The sequence below is a fragment of the Parasteatoda tepidariorum genome, chromosome 4 (assembly GCF_982258835.1).
Source record: "Parasteatoda tepidariorum strain Cologne lab strain chromosome 4, Ptep-v5.0, whole genome shotgun sequence".
NCBI classification, from domain to species: Eukaryota; Metazoa; Arthropoda; class Arachnida; order Araneae; family Theridiidae; genus Parasteatoda; species Parasteatoda tepidariorum.
The window spans coordinates 109,426,328-109,441,196 of NC_141758.1; positions in this window are offsets into that span (position 1 = coordinate 109,426,328).

Sequence of the window (14,869 nt, forward strand, 5' to 3'; positions counted from 1 at the left end):
TTATCAGTTCAAGATCGACCTCCACATTAAAATTTTAAGCGTGTGCGCCAGAATAGCGAAATAAAGCCAAATCTAGATAGATGAAACTGTTGGCCGCCTTCTTATGAATGACGCGTAAAATAGTCGTCTTCAACGATTTATAGTTACAGAAATGTTGCAGCTAAGAACATACGTAAAATATGGCGATGCCGAATAAAAACAAGTACCAGTCAAAATATCCGTACATAAAAAATATTTCTTAATGTGTGTGTGTGTTTTTTTTTAAATTTAGAACTGTAATGTACAAATTATTTTGACAATTAAAAATTTTTTTCTTACATTTCTAATATGATTAATTATTAATATTTTAGGATGGTTGAATTCTGCTAATTAATTTTGTGAAAGTTTCCATGAATAATTTTTCTGAATTTAAAGAATTAATTTTTGAAAATTTTAATGTTGAAGTTATAAGTGCTGTTGATAGAGGATAAAAAATTAATCTGATCAAAACTATTGCAATTTATCATTTCTTAAAAATGTGAACATTTCTCTTTATCAATTGAATATTTTTATTTTCCGTTTCAAAAAGGCCAATTTCGATATAAATCTAGATAAATTAAACTGCAACAAGATGAGAAAAATACTATACATAAAGCTGCTTAAATTTTATTTATTTTTTCTTATTTTTTACTTTATTTTTCACTATTTTATTTTTCATTTTAAAAATCCGAAGCAAATAATATTTACTGTCAAGAAAATAAAATTTATTGTCAAGACATTAAAAAGAGTTTTTTATTTAGGAAAAAAAATTTATGCTTTTTTCCTTGATATGATATTTGCTTTAGAATTTCAAAGGAAAAAAAAACCTGTGTCATGATTGTTTAGTCATATATAATTGCATGACGTTGTGAATACATATATTTACAGGTCATTCTGATCCGAAGTTTCAATTGGCGAAATATTCCAAATTGAGTCTTTTTTAAAATATTGTCATATTTTAAGACCCTGTACACACTAGAGCATGGGTCGCCAAACTTTTTTGATCATCGACCCCTATATAATTTTTCGAAATCTCCATCGACCCCCATAAAAGTAATTTTCTATTAATTAAAAAAAAACTCTATTAGATATTGTGTTTGTGCATTTATTTTATAATTTTAAACATTTATTAAAGCAATAGTACATTGTGTAACAATAGTTTTATGAAAAATATATTAATGTTGAAATTTAAATACCTTAATATTTATTAAGAAATAAGTAATTATAAATAAGTAGAAGTAATAAGTAAAGTAACTACAGATATATTGCTTCTTAATCGATGAGATGGGTGTACCTGGTGTTTTTTCGCAAGGTTCGCTATATAGGGTTCAAAATTGATCAATTTTAATCTTAAATCCCCTCGAAACTCCACATTTAATTTATTTCCGAACTTCGTTAAGATTGAATTTATGTGATTGAAACCGGCTTCAACCATATAGGAACTTGGAAATGCTAGCATAAATGGCTGAGCTATTTCGTAAAGTTTTACATATATTTGTGCATTATATTTATATTTGTTCAAAACTTGCTTATTGTCAAATTTTTAAAAAGCGTCTTTGCTTCAAGATTCTATAATAATTCAGCAAGCTCATCCTGCAGGTTGATGTCCACGTTTTCAATTTGAGCAGAAAATGGCACAATAATCCAATCAGGGATGTCAATGTTTTCCAAATCAACAAAACGCAGTTTAAAATCGTCGCTCAATTTTTGAAGATTACCTGTATATATTTCCAAGTCTTCTTTTATTTCTAATTGTCGCAGATTTGAAAAATTTCAGATAATCCTTTTGTAACAAGGAAGATCTAACTAAATTTAATTTTACTTGGAAGCCTAACAGTATTGATCAAGCTTCAATAATTGTTACATCTTTTCCTTGCAGCTTTGTTTGGGCATCATTAAATTTTCCAAATAAGTCCACTAAATAAAAAAAATGGTCCTTATTGTTTTGGAGTTTATCACTCAGATCAGGGTTTATTTTGCTGAGAAATTTGGTCATAGAGTCAAATAACTCAACGAGCCTTTGCAAGCATACACCTCTAAACAGCCATCTAACTTCGGTGAGCAGAAGTAATTGGTTAAATAACTCATCGTTTTCCCCCTAAGTTTGGAAAATAATCTTTATTTAAGAGGTTGGGCTTTAATTTGATTGATACACTTAATACAAAACTGTAAAGCTTTATGTAACTCTAGACTCAGATATTTTGCTACTAAGTTGTTTCTATGCAACACGCAATGAATAGTACGTATATCGGGCACCTTTTCTTTGAGAAATGTAGCAAAACCTCGGTGACGCCCTACCATAGCAGGTGCCCCATCTGTGGCTACCATTATTATAATTTCAAGTGTAATATCATATTTATTTAAATATTCTTGCAAACATCTAAAAATTGTCTCTCCTTTTCCATTAGTTTCAAGATATTTAGCAAATAAAAATTCATCAATGACTTGTCCTTTAATACTAAAATATCTAACGTACATCATAAGAATAGCAAAAACGCCAAAAACAGATTCATCAAGTTGAATAGAGAACTTGCAATTTTTTAGCTCTGAAACTATTGTACTTTCTATTTCTTCAGCCATTTCGTCGATACGCCGTTTTACAGAATTTGCACTTAATGGCAAAGACTTTAAAATATTAAAGGAGTATTTTTTAATTACATCCTCAATGACTTCTTTAATCGCAGGTATAGCAATTTCTTCAGCGATTGTGTGTGGTTTCTCCCTCTTTGGTGTATTAAGCAAAATCTTGTACGAAGCTATTAATCCTCCTTCAGTTTAAACTTCAGTAGACTGCTTCATAAAACTTCTTATAGTTGGTCGACGTGGGAATTTTTCTATAAGTTTTTTGAAAAATTCAGGTTCTTTATTTTTTTTATCTGAGGGAACTCTATCAAGATGATATTTCATTTTTGACGGTTTCACATAGTCATTTTCAAAAGTTTTTCGCATAGATAGGAATCGCTTCATTTGTTGGTGGACAAATAAATCCAAATTTCAAATAATACAATGAATAATACCGACCTTTTTTTTTTTTGAGAAACTGAAGCTGCCATTTTTCAATTAGGGTTCTATAAATAAATGAGAATAATATATAGTCTAAACAACGACAAAACAATAGCACACTTTGAATTTTTTTACGAAAATTGCAAAATTTTTGAAGATACTATTATTTTAATTTAATTTCCAGTTAGTAGTAAACAGCAATAATGTTATTTTATTGCTGTTTACTACTAACTGGAAATTAAATTAAATTTATTTCATACAAGATTGTTATTCTTAAGAACAGTTAAAGATACACATCAGATTAAAATAATAATATTTTAAAAAATTTTGTGATATTCGTAAAAAAATACAGAGTGTGCTATAGTTTTGTCGCGGGCTGTACTAATCCATAATTATAATGCTTACCTTCTTTTTTATATGTATTGATAATTAAAATTGATACGATTGTCTCGATAAAACTAATGGTTTTATCAAAACAATAACTAATTATTCAAACCTATAAAAGTTTTAATAATAAAACTGCAAATATTCAACACTGTTCACAGTTTGCAAAGATAGCTGAAATTGCGTATGATATTTGCGTTTGTAACGTTAATGCTCATCACACGTGACATCTGGACAAACTAACATATGCATATGCAGAAGTGCAGAATTTGTGTCACTGCGCGCTGGTACGTAAATACTTGTTTTACCCGAATAAATATACATGTATTAATTTATGCTCCATAAAGAAACTGATATTAAGTCAATTATAAAAAAAATTCACAAACTTTACATGCTCAATTAGGTATGCATGTTTTGCGTATTAAGAACTGTTTTTTCTTCGACCCCCAATCAACCCTTCCGATTCGGATCGACCCCTGCTTTCGTAAATTGACCCCTGGGGATCTATATAGATCACTTTGGCGACCTCTGCCTTAACAGGAAGGAAAAAAAAGTTAATTGGGCAAAAGAAAGAAAATCATATGTTATATAGCGAAATGCATTTTGATTGAAAAGACAAATGAATGGTACATAGCTATATTCACAACATAATTGAAACTCTGTAAAACCATTGGAAGATGCTCTACTATGCTATTAAGAATTTTTTTCTTTATCAGCTTCAGAAAATAAATCAACAAAGCAAAATATGAAAATATTATATTCTTCGCAAAGCACTCTATTAGAAGATCAACAAGCCTATCTCATATATCAAAGAAGGTATTGATAAAATATAACAAGGTAGGTTTAGTTTCAACTAACCTATATTAGAATATCTTGGCATAGGCTTGTTGAGAAGGCCAAGGCCCATCCTGGGCTGTCGTGCCAATGAGAAGAAGGTTTGGTTTCACAAATAGTTAGGGAGAGCTAAATGTAGAAAAAAAATTCTTTTCAAAATCTATAGCCTTGCATAGTTATTCAACACAATATTTATCACACAGTAGAGGACAAGTTTTACATTTATGGTTGGTTTTTACACTGATTGGAGCAACTATATTGTTCACAGTAAATAATAATAATAATAATAAAAAGATTTACTTCCTCAATTGCTTAAATAGCATAAATAATTTAGGAGCAATCCTTTAAATGTTAATTGAGAAAATCATTTAAAAACAACAAATTATTGAATAAAATATTAATAAATGATTTAAATAACTAAGTATGCTGAATGATATTAAAAAACTCTTAAAAATTAAATAATAAAATGGTAATGTCTTGAAATGATGAATATTAATCAACTAAAATTAAAAAATGAAAGAAAAAACAAGTTACATTGAAAGAAAAATCAATGATAAAATGAATATTACAGTCACAAATTAAAACTTTAGCATTTAATTGCACACACTAAATTATGAAATAAGATTTTAAACAATATTTTAAATTGAAAAAAAAAAAGCTTAGTTATAAGTAGAGCTTCAAAATTTGGCCATACTGAAAGAAATGTAAACAATATTATCTGTTTCAGGTGAACTGATATAAATTTGCTTTTAACTAAGTCTAGAGCGAGGAAAAAAAAAGTGAACTGGGGTATATTGGAGACTACCTGTAAGAAGATAACCAAAAATAATTTGCAAGTGGATTTTAAACAATGAGCTAATTTAGAGTAAATTATAAAGAAAAGAATAATATATTTACCTAAAATGAGTAATTTGGTTTTCGAGTAGTATTTTTAATTGTTCCTTAATATCGGCAAAAAAATCTTTCTCTTCAACAGTCACAGTTCCAATGCCATCTGGCCTTAGGTAGAAAATAACTTTTACTTTTTTAGAACATCATTTTCGGAAAGCACATATAATATTACAATAAATTAGAATACTAAATTATTTATAATATACATAAACTTGTTCTTAGCATTGATACAATCTTCATAATGAGCTATGAAGTGCATTTAAAAATGGTTAACTTGCTAGCTAAGTCTCAATTAAAAAATTAATTTAAAAAAAAATTGTTTCTTTTAAATTATTATCAAGCATCATTCAAATAAAGTAAATGAGATGTAAAAAAAATTGATTATTAGAGAAATGTTTAAAACAAGAATACAGTTCGAATAAAAAAAAAGTTTGATATATTTTTTAATATGTAATTTATACATTCATGTCTCACTGCTTCATACAATTTAAGCTTTTCAAAATAATTTAGGTATGTTTTGACATTATTTTAGACACTGAAAAAACCATCCAAACGTAATGCATAAGTAGAAAAATTAACTTTCAAATATAACAATTTAATTTTATACAAAGTATTGAATGATAATGCAAATTTTAAATTAAATTGAAAACTACACTATTACGAATGTAAACTATTTATTTTTCATGAGATGATTTTCTATTTTTACCACTGATTTCTAAATCAGTTTTCAATGTTTAATAAATAAGTACAATAAAACTTTATTGCAAAAAGAAGTTTAATTAATTGAACAACTTTTCAAAGAACAGTTAAACTTCTTGTAAAAAATTTGTTACACTGCAATTGTTTTATACTACTAACCTATGCAACTAAAACATTTTATTTTACAAAAATCTCAGTAACTTTAAATGCCATAATTGTTGAAAAAAATAATATGAAAGTTGTGGATATTTCAGTTTATTATTCGTTTTTAGCTAAATATAATCCATGAAATAATTTTAATTAGCTTCTGGATAATTTTGTATTTGTGAAAAAAAAATCACTTATGACCAAAATAACATTCCATTTATGTATTAGAGAATTTTTATTAAAAAAAAGAGGTTACTAAAGTGATTAAAATAAAAAAAACATAGCAGGATCTTCAACAACTTATTATACGCTACTATTCTAATAAACCAATAATGTTTACATTTTTCAAGCACTCTAAATAAATCCACGCTTTAATATCAAACAAATATAATTTAATTAAATTTTATTGCGTAAAAATTATCAGAAGATTAATTCAGATGAGAAATTTAAATTATGCGTAATTAAGATTAACACTAAATGATCAAATCTGATACAAGGCAATGGCCCCTTAATTCTTTTGTTTAGCAAACCGGGAGAGGGTACTTAAAGCTATGTTGCAGCGCGCTCCTCGTATAAGCGTGGTCCAACGGCTAAGAACATGTGCTAGTGATTTACGCATGGAGCGAGGGGGCGTGGTATCGAACCCCAGCTGTGGTTAATTTTTAAACTTTTTTATTTTATTTCTTAGCTATTTTACATTAATTTATTTATTTAATTTGTTTTTCGATATATTAAAGAATCCCATATATAAAAGAGAATTTTTTTATTCGGGAAATTTCAAATAATGCTTTAAAACAGGAAAAATCCAGGAAAATTTGTTTATTTATAAGATATTATTTTTTTAAACTCCTTTTATAATATATTTTCAAGATAGTTAACAGGGGAAATATATTGTTCTAAGTATAAAATTAAGGGTGTCTCTTTGTGAAAGAAAGCATAATGGAATAAAAAATAAAGGAAAAGAAAATGGCGGGAAAAAGGATCAAATTTCAAACCAACCTACTTCCCATTAATATTAAGCTATAATTTTCAAACTCGGACTGAAATTAGGCCTCTATGAGCTGAACCCCTTTATTAAAGCATATTTTTATAACCCAATTAGGGGGGAGGCATTGGCTCCTTTAGTCTTTTGTTTAGCAAACCGGGAGAGGGTACTTGAAGCTATGTTGCAGCGCGCTCCTCATATAAGCGTGGTCAAACGGCTAAGACCATGTGCTAGTGACTTACGCATGGAGCGAGGGGGCGTGGTATCGAACCCCATCTGTGGTCAATTTTTAAATTTTTTTATTTTATTTCTTCTTTTGTCTATTTTACATTAATTTATTTATTTAATTTGTTTTTCGATATATTAAAGAATCCCATATATAAAAGAGAATTTTTTTATTCGGGAAATTTCAAATAATGCTTTAAAACAGGAAAAATCCAGGAAAATTTGTTTATTTATAAGATATTATTTTTTTAAACTCCTTTTATAATATATTTTCAAGATAGTTAACAGGGGAAATATATTGTTCTAAGTATAAAATCAAGGGTGTCTCTTTGTGAAAGAAAGCATAATGGAATAAAAAATAAAGGAAAAGAAAATGGCGGGAAAAAGGATCAAATTTGAAACCAACCTACTTCCCATTAAAAATAAGTTATAATTTTCAAACTCGGACTGAAATTAGGCCTCCATGAGCTGAACCCCTTTACCAAAGCATATTTTTATAGCCCTATGACGCGGGAGGCAACGGCCCCTTATGTCTTTTGTTTAGTAAACCGGGAGAGGGTACTTGAAGCTATGTTGCAGCGCACTGCTCGTATAAGCGTGGTCCAACGACTAAGACCACGTGCTGGTGAATTACTCATGGAGCGAGGGGGCGTGGTATCGAACCCCTGCTGTGGTCAATTTTCAAATTTTTTTATATTATTTCTTCTTTTGTCTATTTTACATTAATTTATTTATTTAATTTGTTTTTCGATATATTAAAGAATCCCATATATAAAAGAGAATTTTTTTATTCGGGAAATTTCAAATATTGCTTTAAAACAGGAAAAATCCCGGAAAATTTGTTTATTTATATGATATTATTTTTTTAAACTCCTTTTACAATATTTTCAAGATAGTTAACAGGGAAAATATGTTGTTCTAAGTATGAAATCAAGGGTGTCTCTTTGTGAAAAAAAGCATAATGGAATAAAAAATAAAATAAAAGAAAATGGCGGGAAAAAGGATCAAATTTCAAGCCGGTCTACTTCCCTTTAATATTAAGCTATAATTTTCAAACTCGGACTGAAATTAGGCCTCAATGAGCTGAACCCCTTTTCCAAAGCATATTTTTATTGCCCAATTAGGGGGGAGGCAATGGCCCCTTAAGTCTTTTGTTTAGCAAACCGGGAGAGGATACTTGAAGCTATGTTGCAGCACGCTCCTCGTATAAGCGTGGTCTAACGGCTAAGACCATGTGCTGGTGACTTACGCATGGAGTGAGGGGGCGTGGTATCGAACCCCAGCTGTGGTCAGTTTTTAATTTTTTTTATTTTAATTCTTCTTTTGTCTATTTTACATTAATTTATTTATTTAATTTGTTTTTCGATATATTAAAGAATCCCATATATAAAAGAGAATTTTTTTATTCGGGAAATTTCAAATAATGCTTTAAAACAGGAAAAATCCCGGAAAATTTGTTTATTTATATGATATTATTTTTTTAAACTCCTTTTACAATATTTTCAAGATAGTTAATAGGGGAAATATGTTGTTCTAAGTATGAAATCAAGGGTGTATCTTTGTGAAAGAAAGCATAATGGAATAAAAAATAAAAGAAAAGAAAATGGCGGGAAAAAGGATCAAATTTCAAGCCGGTCTACTTCCCTTTAATATTAAGCTATAATTTTCAAACTCGGACTGAAATTAGGCCTCCATGAGCTGAACCCCTTTTCCAAAGCATATTTTTATAGCCCAATTAGGGGGGAGGCAATGGCCCCTTAAGTCTTTTGTTTAGCAATCCGGGAGAGGGTACTTGAAGCTATGTTGCAGCTCGCTCCTCGTATAAGCGTGGTCCAACGGCTAAGACCATGTGCTGGTGACTTACGCATGGAGCGAGGGGGCGTGGTATCGAACCCCAGCTGTGGTCAATTTTTAAATTTTTTTATTTTATTTCTTCTTTTGTCTATTTTACATTAATTTTTTTATTTAATTTGTTTTTCGATATATTAAAGAATCCCATATATAAAAGAGAATTTTTTTATTCGGGAAATTTCAAATAATGCTTTAAAACAGGAAAAATCCCGGAAAATTTGTTTATTTATATGATATTATTTTTTTAAACTCCTTTTTCAATATTTTCAAGATAGTTAACAGGGGAAATATGTTGTTCTGAGTATGAAATCAAGGGTGTATCTTTGTGAAAGAAAGCATAATGGAATAAAAAAGAAAAGAAAAGAAAATGGCGGGAAAAAAGATCAAAGTTCAAGCCGGTCTACTTCCCTTTAGATTAAGCTATAATTTTCAATCTCGGACTGAAATTAGGCATCCATGAGCTGAAACCCTTTTCCAAAGCATATTTTTATAGCCGTATTAGGGAGGAGGCAATGGCCCCTTATGTCTTTTGTTTAGTAAACCGGGAGAGGGTACTTGAAGCTATGTTGCAGCGCGCAACTCGTATAAGCGTGGTCCAACGGTTAAGACAATGTGCTGGTGACGTACGCATGGAGCGAGGGGGCGTGGTATCGAATCCCAGCTGTGGTCAATTTTTAAATTTTTTAATTCTTTTTCTTCTTTTGTCTATTTTACATTAATTTATTTATTTAATTTGTTTTTCGATATATTAAAGAATCCCATATATAAAAGAGAATTTTTTTATTCGGGAAATTTCAAATATTGCTTTAAAACAGGAAAAATCCCGGAAAATTTGTTTATTTATATGATATTATTTTTTTAAACGCCTTTCACAATATTTTCAAGATAGTTAACAGTGGAAATATGTTGTTCTAAGTATAAAACAAAGGATGCCTCTCTGTGAAAGAAAGCATAATGGAATAAAAAATAAAGGAAAAGAAAATGGCGGGAAAAGGATCAAATTTCAAACCAACCTACTTCCCTTTATTAAGCTATAATTTTCATACTCGGACTGAAAGTAGGCCTCTATGAGCTGAACCCCTTACCCAAAGCATATTTTTATAGCCCAATTAGGGGGGAGGCAATGGCCCCTTCAGTCTTTTGTTTAGAAAACCGGGAGAGGGTACTTGAAGCTATGTTGCAGCGCGCAACTCGTATAAGCGTGGTCCAACGGTTAAGACAATGTGCTGGTGACGTACGCATGGAGCGAGGGGGCGTGGTATCGAATCCCAGCTGTGGTCAATTTTTAAATTTTTTAATTCTTTTTCTTCTTTTGTCTATTTTACATTAATTTATTTATTTAATTTGTATTAAAGAATCCCATATATAAAAGAAAATTTTTTTATTCGGGAAATTTCAAATAATGCTTTAAAACAGGAAAAATCCCGGAAAATTTATTTATTTATATGATATTATTTTTTTAAACGCCTTTCACAATATTTTCAAGATAGTTAACAGTGGAAATATGTTGTTCTAAGTATAAAACAAAGGTTGCCTCTCTGTGAAAGAAAGCATAATGGAATAAAAAATAAAGGAAAAGAAAATGGCGGGAAAAGGATCAAATTTCAAACCAACCTACTTCCCTTTATTAAGTTATAATTTTCATACTCGGACTGAAAGTAGGCCTCTATGAGCTGAACCCCTTACCCAAAGCATATTTTTATAGCCCAATTAGGGGGGAGGCAATGGCCCCTTCAGTCTTTTGTTTAGAAAACCGGGAGAGGGTACTTGAAGCTATGTTGCAGCGCGCTCCTCGTATAAGCGTGGTCCAACGGTTAAGACCATGTGCTAGTGACTTACGCATGGAGCGAGAGGGCGTGGTATCGAACCCCAGCTGTGGTCAATTTTTAAATTTTTTTTATTTTATTTCTTCCTTTGTTTATTTTACATTAAATTATTTATTTAATTTGTTTTTCGATGTATTAAAGAATCCCAAATATAAAAGAGAAATTTTTTATTCGGGAAATTTCAAATAATGCTTTAAAACAGGAAAAATCCCGGAATATTTGTTTATTTTATATGATATTATTTTTTTAAACTCCTTTTACAATATTTTCAAGATAGTAAACAGGGGAAATATGGCGTTCTAAGTATGAAATCAAGGGTGCCTCTTTATGAAAGAAAGCATAATGGAATAAAAAATAAAGGAAAAGAAAATGGCGGGAAAAAGGATAAAATTTCAAACCAACCTACTTCCCTTTAATATTAAGCTATAATTTTCATACTCGGACTGAAATTAGGCCTCAATGAGCTGAACCCCTTTACCAAAGCATATTTTTATAGCCCAATTAGGGGTGAGGCAATGGCCCCTTAAGTCTTTTGTTTAGCAAACCGGGAGAGGGTACTTGAAGCTATGTTGCAGCGCGCTACTCGTATACGCGTGGTCCAACGGCTAAGACCATGTGCTAGTGACTTACGCATGGAGCGAGAGGACGTGGTATCGAACCCCAGCTGTGGTCAATTTTTAAATTTTTTTATTTTATTTCTTCTTTTGTTTATTTTACATTAAATTATTTATTTAATTTGTTTTTCGATATATTAAAGAATCCCATATATAAAAGAGAATTTTTTTATTCGGGAAATTTCAAATAATGCTTTAAAACAGGAAAAATACCGGAAAATTTGTTTCTTTTATATAATATTATTTTTTTAAACTCCTTTTACAATATTTTCAAGAAAGTAAACAGGGGAAATATGGCGTTCTAAGTATGAAATCAAGGGTGCCTCTTCGTGAAAGAAAGCATAATGGAATAAAAAATAAAGGAGAAGAAAATGGCGGGAAAAAGGATCAAATTTCAAACCAATCTACTTCCCTTTAATATTAAGCTATAATTTTCATACTCGGACTGAAATTAGGCCTCAATGAGCTGAACCCCTTAACCAAAGCATATTTTTATAGCCCAATTAGGGGGGAGGCAATGGCCCCTTAAGTCTTTTGTTTAGCAAACCGGGAGAGGGTACTTGAAGCTATGTTGCAGCGCGCTCCTCGTATAAGCGTGGTCCAACGGCTAAGACCATGTGCTAGTGACTTACGCATGGAGCGAGAGGGCGTGGTATCGAACCCCAGCTGTGGTCAATTTTTAAATTTTTTTATTATTTTTCTTCTTTTGTTTATTTTACATTAAATTATTTATTTAATTTGTTTTTCGATATATTAAAGAATCCCATATATAAAAGAGAATTTTTTTATTCGGGAAATTTCAAATAATGCTTTAAAACAGGAAAAATCCCGGAAAATTTGTTTATTTTATATAATATTATTTTTTTAAACTCCTTTTACAATATTTTCAAGATAGTAAACAGGGGAAATATGGCGTTCTAAATATGAAATCAAGGGTGCCTCTTTGTGAAAGAAAGCATAATGGAATAAAAAATAAAGGAAAAGAAAATGGCGGGAAAAAGGATCAAATTTCAAACCAACCTACTTCCCTTTAATATTAAGCTATAATTTTCATACTCGGACTGAAATTAGGCCTCTATGAGCTGAACCCCTTACCCAAAGCATATTTTTATAGCCCAATTAGGGGGGAGGCAATGGCCCCTTTAGTCTTTTGTTTAGAAAACCGGGAGAGGGTACTTGAAGCTATGTTGCAGCGCGCTCCTCGTATAAGCGTGGTCCAACGGTTAAGACCATGTGCTAGTGACTTACGCATGGAGCGAGAGGGCGTGGTAACGAACCCCAGCTGTGGTCAATTTTTAAATTTTTTTTATTTTATTTCTTCTTTTGTTTATTTTACATTAAATTATTTATTTAATTTGTTTTTCGCTATATTAAAGAATCCCATATATAAAAGAGAATTTTTTTATTCGGGAAATTTCAAATAATGCTTTAAAACAGGAAAAATCCCGGAATATTTGTTTATTTTATATGATATTATTTTTTTAAACTCCTTTTACAATATTTTCAAGATAGTAAACAGGGGAAATATGGCGTTCTAAGTATGAAATCAAGGGTGCCTCTTTGTGAAAGAGAGCATAATGGAATAAAAAATAAAGGAAAAGAAAATGGCGGGAAAAAGGATCAAATTTCAAACCAACCTACTTCCCTTTAATATTAAGCTATAATTTTCATACTCGGACTGAAATTAGGCCTCAATGAGCTGAACCCCTTTACCAAAGCATATTTTTATAGCCCAATTAGGGGTGAGGCAATGGCCCCTTAAGTCTTTTGTTTAGCAAACCGGGAGAGGGTACTTGAAGCTATGTTGCAGCGCGCTACTCGTATAAGCGTGGTCCAACGGCTAAGACCATGTGCTAGTGACTTACGCATGGAGTGAGAGGGCGTGGTATCGAACCCCAGCCGTTTTAAATTTTTAAATTTTTTTTTATTTTATTTCTTCTCTTGTCTATTTTACATTAATTTATTTATTTAATTTGTATTAAAGAATCCCATATATAAAAGAAAATTGTTTTATTCGGGAAATTTCAAATAATGCTTTAAAACAGGAAAAATCCCGGAAAATTTGTTTATTTATATGATATTATTTTTTTAAACTCCTTTTACAATATTTTCAAGATAGTAAACAGGGGAAATATGGCGTTCTAAGTATGAAATCAAGGGTGCCTCTTTGTGAAAGAAAGCATAATGGAATAAAAAATAAAGGAAAAGAAAATGGCGGGAAAAAGGATCAAATTTTAAACCAACCTACTTCCCTTTAATATTAAGCTATAATTTTCATACTCGGACTGAAATTAGGCCTCAATGAGCTCAACCCCTTAACCAAAGCATATTTTTATAGCCCAATTAGGGGGGAGGCAATGGCCCCGTAAGTCTTTTGTTTAGCAAACCGGGAGAGCGTACTTGAAGCTATGTTGCAGCGCTCTCCTCGTATAAGCGCGGTCCAACGGCTAAGACCATTTGCTAGTGACTTACGCATAGAGCGAGAAGGCGTGATATCGAACCCCAGCTGTGGTCAATTTTTAAATTTTTTTTTATTTTATTTCTTCTTTTGTTTATTTTACATTAAATTATTTAATTAATTTGTTTTTCGATATATTAGAGAATCCCATATATAAAAGAGAAGTTTTTTATTCGGGAAATTTCAAATAATGCTTTAAAACAGGAAAAACCCCGGAAAATTTGTTTATTTTATTTGATATTATTTTTTTAAACTCCTTTTACAATATTTTCAAGATAGTAAACAGGGGAAATATTTAGTTCTAAGTATGAAATCAAGGGTGCCTCTTTGTGAAAGAAAGCATAATGGAATAAAAAATTAAGGAAAAGAAAATGGCGAGAAAAAGGATCAAATTTCAAACCAACCTACTTCCCTTTAATATTAAGCTATAATTTTCAAACTCGGACTGAAATTAGGCCCCTATGAGCTGATCCCCTTATCCAAAGCATATTTTTATAGCCCAATTAGGGGGAGGCAATGGCCCCTTAAGTCTTTTGTTTACCAAACCGGGAGAGGGTACTTGAAGCTATGCTGCAGCGCGCTCCTCGTATAAGCGTGGTCCAACGGTTAAGACCATGTGCTAGTGACTTACACATGGAGCGAGAGGGCGTGGTGTCGAACCCCAGCTGTGGTCAATTTTTAAATTTTTTTTATTTTATTTCTTCTTTTGTTTATTTTACATTAAATTATTTATTTAATTTGTTTTTCGATATATTAAAGAATCCCATATATAAAAGAGAAGTTTTTTAATCGGGAAATTTCAAATAGTGCTTTAAAACAGGAAAAATCCCGGAAAATTTATTTATTTATATGATATTATTTTTTTAAACTCCTTTTACAATATTTTCAAGATAGTTAACAGGGGAAATATGTTGTTCTAAGTATAAAATCAAGG